General features: G+C 29.9%; 1 protein-coding gene across 3 annotated transcripts in view; it reads left to right on the top strand.

The window, feature by feature from the left end:
• LOC124427057 (plexin-A4) overlaps nucleotides 1-12,500 on the top strand; it is a 355,148-nt gene that overhangs the window by 74,763 nt on the left and 267,885 nt on the right. The window lies entirely within an intron of this gene.

Genomic DNA, 12,500 nt, shown 5'->3' with positions numbered 1-12,500 from the left:
TCTTTTCTTATATTACTTCTCAACGTATTATAGTACAAACTCCTGGACCTTCGAGTACTTGGATCCTGACCATTGGCTTCTCTCTTTTTGCCGTTTGAATCTCCGCCTTTACTCTTTCTCTCTCTCTCTCTCTCTCTCTCTCGGGGAGTTTTTTTTTTGCTTTGCTTTTTCTTTTTCACAATACAAAAGAGAAAGGAACTTGTTAGTGTGTAAAAAGATGAAGAATGAGACAAAGAAATGTGTGATGGTGGTCGTTTGCTCGTTCCACTCTCTTTACTTTATTTTTCATTTCATTTTATTTTATTTTATTTTATTTTATTTTATTTTATTTTATTTTATTTTATTTTACCTTATTTTTTCTTTTTCCCTTTTTTTCCTCAAACCTAATTGAGATCCTCGGACGATCATCTAACGATATTTCAACATTTTTCATTCGTCATACCTACTCTCCCGTCGTAAATCATTAATCAACCCCGTGCAGAGATATGCAAGGTGTTTCATCGAAATTTAACGATTTATTCAACGTGAAGAGGGAAAAAGAGACAGGAAAGAGAAAAAAAAAAGAGAAAAAAAAGAAAAAAAAAAGAAAGATAAATAAACAAAAAGAAAAGAGAGAAAACAGAGAGATGTAGTAATGCAAACAGAGAGAAACAAAAAATTAGAAAGAGAAAAACATTCGAAGTACAAAAGACAAAATAAAAAATAAATATTCCGATGTATATGTTTCAAAAGTTTTCTAGATCATTCATTAATCGATATCGATTAATATAATCCAAATTTTGTTAAAGTAAATATCTTATATATACACATACATACACACATATATATATATATATATATATATATATTATATATATATAGGTGTATACACGTAGGAGGAGTCTATAAAAGTGCGTAAAAGCAATACGAGCAATACGCAACGGGACGATATCGTTGAAACTAGAAACGTATTAATTATCTCATCGGGGAGCCATTGATCTCTGTTAACCGTTAGCGCGACAACCATATTCGTACGTAATACTTTTGAATGCTTTATCGTTAAACGAGATCGACGAGGTAAAATACACGCAGAGCCACTTTGTCGCCATATGATGTTATACGGTGAGCGCGGACTCTCTCTATCTCTCTTTCTCTCGTGCGTGCGTACGCGCGCGTCCACGTTGAAAAATGAAACAGCTTCAGTTTATCTATCGGTGATCGTCCTCGTAATTTCCGTTAAAACTATCGTGTGTCTCGAGTCTTTTCGTGCATAGATAACATCTCTCTTTCTCTTTCTTTCTCCCACTCTCTCTCTCTCTCTCTCTCTCTCTCTCCCTCTCTCTCTCTCTCTCTCTCTCTCTCTCTCTCTCTCTCTCTCTCTCTCTTTATTCTCACATGATAAAACGTAGAAAACGCATTTTCACGAAGGACGAGTATCTAGTTCGTTTTACATAACTCATATAGATATGTTACGGTGTATATCTATATGTATATGAGATTTAAGAAGTATAAGAAGAAGAGGAAGAAGGATAAGAAGAGAGAAAATGTAAAAGTAAAAGAAAGAAAATGTAAATGTTAAAAGAAAAAAGAAAGGAGAGAAAGAGAGAGAGAGAGAGAGAGAGAGAGAGAGAGAGAGAGAGAAATGGAAGCACGAGTAGAATGAATGGCTCGTGATTTTTTTTGGTCTTTTTTCTTCTCTTTTTTTTTCTTTTTTTTTTTTTTTAATAAGCAGAACGTCTTGTTTCTCTTATCATAGAATGACATCCGCGTGTTCCAAGTTCGCCTAATAACTTGGCACGCCTTTCTTCCCTTTCTCGCAGCATTAATTTAAATAACGTCGTAGAAATCGGACGGCAAGTGTTCCTAACTCTTTTCCGGGGGGAGTTCGGTGATAGGGGGAGGGTTGGGGGTCAGGGATAAAGGGTCGGATGGGAATATTTTAAAGTAGTATCAATTCATCGTTCTGTCGTCGTTATGACGAAATCCTTCCGACGATTTATATCATTCAACATTTTTTTTATATATATATTATCATAGGCACTTGGATTTTTTCATTTTCTTACCTCTCTCTCTCTCACCCCCCACTCCCATCTCCACATCCATAAATTTTACAAGTCGTACAATATAATCATTTTAATCGATCAATTGTGATTTTATCATCGTCTGTATTTATTATTTATTTATTTATTTATTTATTTATTTTTATTTTTTGTAGATACGATCGATAGTATTTCTTAATTAATCGTTGACAATATATTTTTATTTATTTTATCGTTGAGATGAACGCTACGATAATAATTTTTAAACGACGTTCGCGTTTATTTCATTGAAATATATAATTTTTAATTTCGATTAGTCGATAAACGAATAAGATTTTTATTGTTGCACGATGTTGTACGTAAAGAAAGAAAGAAAAAAGATATTACATAATAATCGTATTATTACATAATAATCGTTTGTTTTATTCGTTTATTAATAAAAATTATATTGCAATAAATTTCTCGATGAATAATTATATGTATGTATGTGTGACATTTTTTTTCCCCGTTTATCTATGTAACATAGAAAATTATACGATCACTTATTATTATGAAGATCTTTCTGATAAAATGATAGGAGAACGAATATAATATATATACACACACACACACACACATATATATATATATATATATATATATATATATCATTACGTCTATATGCAAATTAATCGTGAAAAGATAACACTCGGATATGTATCAATTATCATCGTACGTTCTCTTTTAAAAGAACGAACGAGGAAATGTAAGTATCTATTTATCTATTCGCTCTATCTATTCCTCTGGTCGTATTAACCTCGTCTACGAGCTTACTCTTCGTCATCGTTGTTCTTACGTCATTTAAATTGATCTTCTCGATCGACGGATCATTAAAAGTACTCAAACGAAACGTTTCCTTCTATCGTATATATACGTGAGTTTCATCTACCTCGAAATAATTCTTTTTTCTAACCCTTATCTATTATACTCTCTCTCTCTCTCTCTTTTTCTTTGTCTCTATTTTTTCATGTATTTCTTTTTTTACAGTCTTTCTTCTTATTATTAGAGACGAGTTTTGCGGAGACGAGAAACCTACGTTTTATTTATTTAACGTTGATATCGATCGTTCGAGAAGATATTTCGAGAAGTAGAGAGAGAGAGAGAGAGAGAGAGAGAGAGAGAGAGAGAGAGAGAGAGAGAGAGTGAGAGATTTTCTCTCTCACCTTGGCACGCCTCGAGCATTGGATTACAACGAGAGTAGACGATGACGACGACGACGACGACGACGACAACGGCGTGACTACTATATACATACAAACGAGAAGTTCATATATAGTGTGTGTGTATATATATATATATATATATATATATATATATATATATATACATGTATGTATGTATGGATATATATGTGTACCCGTAAGTAAGTATAACGATATCGGTAGTTTGCGGTTCGGGTTATCGCTTTTCAAAAAATCGATTTGATCGTAGCATTGATTTTTGAGAAACCATTAAAGCCACAAAACCGCGAATGCCACGTTCTATATGCATATATATGTGTCTGTATAAGTATATATATATATGTATATATGTATGCATGTATGTATATATACAGGGTGATCCGCAAACAAAAGTTATAAATTTGAGATATGAATTCTGAAATAATTATTAATGGAAAAGCTCACATAAACATGGTTTTGTTTATATATATATATATATATATATATATATATATATATATATATCTAATAAAGAATGTTAATTTTTTTTATACCATCTTTTTTCCTTTCCTTTTTCTTTTTCTTTTCTAAATAATTCAACTTCGTTCTTACGTACCACCTTAAAAACCTTTCTCTCTCTCTCTCTCTCCTTTTTCCTTTTCCTTTAAACTGTGAGATATTTAAATGAGGAAAGCTCGTATGGGATCGTACACAACTCGTGTGTGGGTGTTGGAAAATGTTCGCGCTCTAGGAACGAACTTTACGACCTCTTTTGGGGTTAACGAAGCCTTACTACGCGTCGTCGGGATACGGTTTAAAGGTAAACGCCACTCGAGAAAACTTTCAAACGACGCGTATCAACACCGCTAAAACGTACCTTCACCAATCGGAACACCATATACATATATCTACACACACATATATATATATATACACACAGACGAACACACACGGGTTAACTCGAAAAGTCGTTTTTCTTTCTTATACGTAGTATAATAGTTAATAAAACGGTAGGTAACTAATAATACTATATATTTTGGATCGTTCACTAAACACGCATTGCTTGTTGCTACATACATTTACAGGCTTAAATACATAGCAAATCTATATTAAAACGTTTTGTTTTTAGACTTCATAAATATTATCTATGACGTTCGATCGATTCTATCTGTCTTTTTTTCTTTTTCTTTATTTTTTTATTTTATTTTATTTTATTTTATTTTATTTTATTTTATTTTATTTTATTTTATTTTATTATTCTTCTATTTTTATTTTCATACTCCTGCATATATCTGTGTGCGTGTGTGTGTGTGTGTGATATGTAGGTGTTTCAGAGAGAGATATGAAACGCTTTATTTTAATAGGCATATAGTTGGTGGTATTTATGTGAATGGAACGTCTATCACGATTTTATAGTTTGAACTTTAAGGTTTTCGACAAGAACACTTTTACTAGATTACAGCTAAAGTTAACGATGACGTGTTAAAAGTTTCGACTTGGTGGATCTTAAAAAATCAATTACACTTTTTCAAATGACTTTTTAAAAGAAATTATTTTTTTTTTTTTTCTTTTTTTTCCACAGATTTGAAAAGCTACGGGAGTTTGGGAACTTCGTGACCCGATCCTCTTATAAAATAATATATAAAAGATTACAAGTGACAGTAAGAAGTATATATATATATATATATGTGTGTGTGTGTGTGTGTGTACATATATATACTCTCGCGAGATTACAGGATTCTTTACAGAATTATTATTGTCATTTTTTGTGATAATAATTATTAAAAAAATAAAAGAAAAAAAAAAAAGAAAGAAAAAGAGAAGAAAAAAAGAAAAACAAAAAGAAAAAGATATTCACTTTCTCGAAGAAGAGTGACTAATGCGAACGGATCGCGGAATGTTCTCATATGGTAATTAATTAGATAGGATGGTTCGAATGCAAGAGAGGAATATAATATTGGTGTCAGAAAGAGAGAGAGGGAGAAGACCAGTAGAATCGTCTGTCCTCTCGAATTATTTTTATTCTCATTACTCGCTTGACTGCTTCCTGCTATCTTCTCTTCTTCTTCTTCTTCTTCTTCTTCTTCTTCATCATCATCATCTTCCTTTTTATTCGTATCAAACGCCTCGTGATTTTGACGATGACGTCTACATCGCTTCTTTTCTCTCTCTCTCTCTTTCTTTCTTTCATGCACACATGTGATCAAGTTTATTATAACCAGGCTTACTCTTGGAACTTACGAACGTAACGAGAACGTTTATTAATCGATTATTACGCCGTTGGTTACTCCTCAAATAGATCACTTTAACACTTTCACGAGCAAATTTAAAGAGATGGATCGTAGCATTTCTTTATTATTTTCTCTTCCACTTTCATCACCACCATCACCACCACCACCTCCTCCTCCTCCTCCTCCTCCTCCTCCTCCTATTTTTTCTTCTTCTTTCTGTTTCTTCTTTCAAGTGTTAATATATTCATTAACTTTTCTCTTCAATTCTATCTCGTCTTCTTGTTATCCACAAAAGAAACAGATCACGGAGAGAACTCATGTATCTATATACCATCATACGAATGTATATACGTACATACATATGTACATAGATAGATATGTACATACATATATACATATATATAGACATACATACAGATTCGATTTCACTTTCGAGAGTTTGCGTTCCGCTCGTTAAGTTAACACGGACGTTCTTTATTAAGAGAACGTAAAAGTTTCATGATCCGTGTTCCTATTTAATCGGGATCATTCGCTCTTTGTATCTACTTTGACTTCGATATTTATATAGTATAACCCGTTCGATAATAATTATATTCGATTTAATAATTCTATAAATTTTTCTTTTTTTCTTCTTCTTCATCCTTTGAATAAACATCAATCGTAATCAATCCGAGAAAATATCAAATGTATTTTGTAATACCTATTAGACTATTAAATCGTTCGGTGATAAAGGCGATAGATGAAGATAATTAAAAGTTGCAAAATGTATCTTACGATAGGGGTAGCGGGGAGGGGGGAAAGAAGAAAAAAAAACAAGAAAATATGTCTTACGATAGGGAATGGATGAATGGTTTAAAAATTTCAAAGTGTTCGTAAAGAATAGAAGAAGAAAAAAAAAAGAGAAACAAAAAAAAAAAATAAAAAGAAATCAATTGCTATTCTTTAAGACTTCTCAGATTTTTTAATTGGTCTGATAGTTTTGCGATCTAAAAGAGGAGAGATTAATTTTTCTTAAAATAAAAAAAAAAAAAAAAAAAAGAAAGAAAGAAAGAAAATAAGAAAACGAAACAAAAGAACGTCTGGGGAAAAAAAAATGATAGATTTTAGAAATCATTTAAGTAAAACTTTCTAAAAGCCGTCGTCATTCTATAATTATTACTCTTGTGATCATTTCGATATCGTTGAAATGACGAAGGAGTAGGGAAAATTAAAAAAAAGAAAAGGAAAAAAAAATCATGAAAAACGATAATTCAAAGGTTTAATCGACGATCGTATCTTTCCATAACCTATCGTAAGAGAGATATTTCAAAAGTAATGACGAATCGAGATCGAAGAAATTAAACGGTAACGTCAAAGTTTGAGTTTGTTCGAGATATACTCGAGATAATCGATCGGTTAATAGAGTTTGTTAGACGAAGAAAGGAAGATAAGGTAAGGTAGGTAGGTAGGTAGAAAGGAATAAGCGATTTCATAGTTAAACTACTTCGAAAAATTTTCGATAAATGATTAAGAAAGAAATTTCGTTCGCTTTTGAATCGAACCCATCCTTTAGCCCTTAAAAATCCCTCCCTCCAAGACGTCCCATTATTTCTCACTGTTTTCTTTCACGAAATCAATAAAGCCATCTTTGAACTGGGTTAACACATTGTTGACTAGGGGAAAATTATGCAGAAACTAATGCCCCAATGGGGAAATGGTTATTTTTCATACAAGTCAATATTGAAATACCCACCCTTCTGTGTATATATATATATATATGTATATGTATATATGTATGTATTTGTGTGTGTGCGCGTGTATGTATGTCCTGTGCGCGCGAGAGAGAGTAAATATCAATAACTTTTTTGACAGATAATGTATTTACTCGAAACTTTGTATACATATGTCTTACCGAAGTACTCCAATATGTGTAGTTCTTTTTTTTTCTTTCTTTTTTTTTTTTCTTCTTTTTTTTTTCCTTTTTTTGTTTCTTTTTCTCTTTAGAGCATAACGGCGTAAACAACATTCGTGTAAAGAAAAGACATAATATTATATTACGTATTGATACGTCTACGATAAACAATGTGTTTATGATCGTGAACTTTTTAAGATAAGAGAACATTTTCTGTCACTTTCGTTATAATTTTTCTTTCTCCCTCTCCCCAAACCACTCACCCATCTTTCTAACAGACTAGTCAGAGAAAGAGAGATACTCATTGAAATGTCCGTGTGTGATATAAATATCAATAACTTTATTTTTTTTTTTTTTTTTTTTCAGACGCATAACGTAGTATCTATCTCAAACTTTGTACACACACACATATATATATATATATATATATATATATATATATATATATCTTACTAAAGTATTCCAATGTATTGTTTTATTTATTTTCTTTCCCTTTTTTTTTCTTTTTTTTTTTTTTTTACCATAACAAAGCGTAAACTATATTGGAGTATCGAAGGAACGTATTATAACTTATCGATAACGTTTTTGCACGTCAACGTTATTTTAATATCGTAAATATTTTAATACTTTCCGACGATACAATTTTTTGTCGCTTTCATTATAATTGCATTTTTTATTTTTTATTAGTTTTTGCTTTTTTTTTTTTTTTTTTCTTTAATTAAAAAAAAAAGAAGAAGATGAAGAGAAGAAGAACATTCTTTTTAACGCGGATTACACTCCTGTCAGTCAAAAAGAGATAGAGATAGATAGATATAGATAGATAGATAGATAGATAGAGTGAGAGAGAAAGAGAGAGAGAGAGAGATGCTCCCAATAAACGTCTTGGCAGAATAAAACTCGTCGCTTTTTCGTCTACGATCACAGAAAGATCCTATTCTATCTTTTTCTTCCTTTTTCTTTTTTCCTTTCTTTTCTTTTCTTTTCTTTCTTTCTTTCTCCTTCTTCATTGATGCTTCTCTCTCTCTCTTTCTCTCTCTCTCTCTCTCTCTCTCTCTCTCTCTTTCTTTCTACCCTCTCCTTAGCCTTTCTTATTCTCTTCCAGCGTGTATAACGCGCTCGCGCTATTAAATCTAAGTGGCTTAAGGCCTTAAAGTCCGCCTCGTGCCAATAAAAACTGGATGAAATTACATTGGCCCGGCCCCTTGCTGGACGATATCTCAGCTTACTCTTTCACCAACGTCTTACAAGACCACAAGCTTTTTCCTTCTTCGTGCTTTTTCAACTAAGAAAAGATTTTTCTTTTTTATCTTTCAATTTTTTTATTTTTTATTTTTTATTCTTTTTTTTCTTTATTTTTCTTTTTTTTTTTTTTTTGGGGGGGGGGGGGGGGGGGAGGAATTACAAAATTGCAATCCCATCTCATGAAACATACTTTAATCTAATTACGACGCTAAATTGGAATCTCGTCAAAGATCAATTGATTTTTCGAATTATTATTTAAAAACTTTTGACGTATTCTAATTCAATAATCACGAAAATTATTTGACTTATCGAACATCGAAGAGAGACGGAGGATAAAGATAGAGATAGAGATTTTCATTTGCTTTTATTATTAATATTGTCTATTATTTTTTCTATTGAATTCTTCTTCCCTTTTCTTTTTTTCTTTTTTTATCATCAAAAATTCTCTCCTATCCCATTGGGATATAATATCGAATTTATTAAAATAAATTTGACGAAACGGGATTGTTATAGAAGCGAATGGGAAACAATCAATTTCAACGTGAATAAAGCTGAAAAGTGTAAATGTGTGGGAATTAATTAAATTGGAGAATTTTTGGGAGTTATTTAAAAAGGGGTGTAACGCTTAATATTTAAATAAAACAAATTTCTCCGATAGGCAACATATTAATATGAATCGTAAACGAATTTTAATATTTTTGGAATACATATATATATATATATATATATATATATATATACATTGCATATGTATCTTATAATTAGATTGGAATGCGAATGAATTTTCCATATCGCTAATGCGATAAATATACATTTATTTTCATAATTCAGATTTTTCCTGTTTTTGCATCAAGCTAATTCACTTTAAAATCATATAATTTTGAGGTTACACTCTCGTAATACAACCAGTGTATTTATTATTTTTAAAATTTTATTTTATTTTGTTTGTATATATTTTTTTTTTTCTTTATATTTTGTTTTTTTTTCTCGTCACAAAAACAATACAAATTAATTTATATCCAGAAAGTTAATGTTCGCCGAGTACATAGTATAATTATGTCTAATAATAAAAATAATGTTACACGTGAAGTTCATTAATTTCTTATTAATTTTACTCTGTATATATATATATATATATATATATATATATATATATAAAGAAATTTTACTAATATATATTGTACCAATATTTCCCGAATATATTTATATGCATATATTTTATGTTATAATTATATCAATATTAATTAATTTTTATATTTCTAACTATCCAATTTCTTTTTAGATAGAAACAAAATATCAATATTAATTAATTTTTATATTTCTAACTATCCAATTTCTTTTTAAATAGAAACAAAAAATGATATCTGTTTACTTTTCAATAATTATATTGTTATAAATTATATGTGATAAGCATGAAATTATAAAAGCTAATAAAAATTGTTCATCAATTTTCTTATAAATATTATATAATAATAATAATAATAATAATAATAATAATTGAAAAATCATATAATTATGAATTATTTGATAGATCATTAAAAAAAATTTCACACCGAGTACATAATTCTTTCTTTTTTATTTTCTCATTTCCTTTCTTCTTCATTTTAGATACGAACGATCGATTTTCAAGATAATTATATCCATGCGATGAGAATTAAATTTATAAATTATTTGATAAATATCAAATTATAAATAAAAAGAAATTCGTTGTTTTAACAAACGAAACAAGAAAAAAAAGAAGAAGAAAAACAAATGAAAATTTATTATTGTACTGTTGATTGAATTTGTATGAACAAATTGCAAATGAATGAATGAAACTTTTTCAAAAATGAACATGCGTTCAGAAATTACATGTTGTTGTTGTCGTCGTCGTCGTCGTCGTCGTCGTCGTCATCATCATCGATTTGAGATCGAATCCGGCTTTCCACTACGTTGCTCATTAAGATACCCCCTTCACTCTCAGGGCCTTTTGTTCGCATACGATGACGGTAATTACCTCGACGTGCGACGTTATCTTGCACATGAATCATGCTAACCCTGACGTAACGCGTGCTTACTCGTGATTTGACATTGTGATGCATTTAGGAAGCTAGCTATGGTGTATCATCTCAGACGTGCAAATTGCTTTCAACTCCACTCCGACAAAGCTAACTCCGGCGCCATATTCTCGTCTAGTAACTACTTTAGTAACAACTAACATGATTTTATCGCTTAATTTTTCTTATTTTCGTCCTTTTCTAATTTTTTTTTTCTTCTTCTTCTTCTTCTTTTTGCGTAATCCTCCGACGTTTTATAAGATTCCATCATTTTATTATTATTATTACTATTATTATTATTGTTATTATTATTATTATTATTATTATTATTATTATTATTATTATTATTATTATTATTATTATTATTATTATTATTATTATTTGTTCATTGAAATCTCTTGAAAATAATCCGAGTAAACAAGAAATGGGGCAAGTACTATCAATAAAATAAATAAATAAATAAATATATATATATATAATTACTTATAAAATAAAATTGCTATAAAAATAAACTATGATGATAGAAGCGCCGATTGAAGAAAAGAAAGAAAGAAAGAAAAAAAAAAGAAAGCAAAGAAAAAATAAACAAAAAAAAAAGAAAGCAAAGAAAAAATAAACAAAAAAAAAACTAACAAAGGAATTGTTATTCACTTGATCGTACAAAAATCATTATTTCATGACTTAATCGAAAATTAGAAATTCATCTCATAGATATATACCAGTGTCGCATCGTACACAAAACAATAGTATCTCTCAAAGAGATAATTATATTAAGAACTGATAATGAACTCGTATCACAGTTTCGACTTGAAATATTAAAGAATTTATATTCATTCGAGGATTTAACAAATTTACATTCCATGAACGATCTTATTAGAAATCTATTCTGATAGGAACGTTCGCACGCAAATCTATGTACATACATGATCAATATCATAGAACTAATAATATTAAGATAAAATTAAGATTAAAAATAAACGGTGATAGATATTTGCACTTAACCATTATTAAAAATCCATTTATTCCGTGATCATCGATTTCATTAGAAGTCCGTATCATACATATCAAACACATACGTATGTATGTATGTGTGTATATATACGTCGTTCATCGACGACGTTCCTAGAGAGGAGACGTCTATGAATAAAACGGAGATTAAAAATAAAAGAAAAAAAGGAGAAAAAAAAGAAGAAGAAAGAAGAAGTACGTAGAGAGGCAGGTAGAGTCAACGAGGATTTTTTTCTTCATGGCCATTTAAAAATCCATATTCTATGCTTGAACTGATTAGAAATCAATCACATACGAGCAATCTCACAAAACGCATACACGCGTATATGTATGTGTATGTACACACGCTCATAATGACGTTTATGAATGAAAGGAAGAATTTAAAAAAAAAAAAAAAAAAAAAAACAAGGCAATAATAATAATAATAATAATGATAATGATAATGATAATAATAACAGTAACAAATACATAGAGAGAGAGACGTCGTAAAGTCGGCGAGGATTTTTTCTCATGGCCATCGAATGCCATATTGCATGGATCGCGATCTGATTAGAAATCAATTTTATACGAGCAATCACACAGATACGTATCGAGACACACATAAACGTAGGATGATCCTAAAGACGTTTATGAATGAAATTGAGAATTATATAAAAAAAAGAAAACAACAACAATAATAACAATAATAATAATAATAATAATAATAATAATAATAATAATAATAATAATAATACTCGTAATAATAGTAATTAAAACAAAAGAAAAAAGAAAAAAAAATAGAAAGATAAGAAAAAGAAAATACGTGAAGAGTATTAAAGTAAGCGAGGATTTTTCCTTTGACCTTCGAGAACACGTCTCCGGAAAAACAACAGCAT

The sequence above is a fragment of the Vespa crabro genome, chromosome 1 (genome assembly GCF_910589235.1).
Source record: "Vespa crabro chromosome 1, iyVesCrab1.2, whole genome shotgun sequence".
NCBI classification, from domain to species: Eukaryota; Metazoa; Arthropoda; class Insecta; order Hymenoptera; family Vespidae; genus Vespa; species Vespa crabro.
The sequence above is the reverse complement of the archived record's forward strand: the minus strand, read 5'-3'. Positions and strand labels throughout refer to the sequence as shown.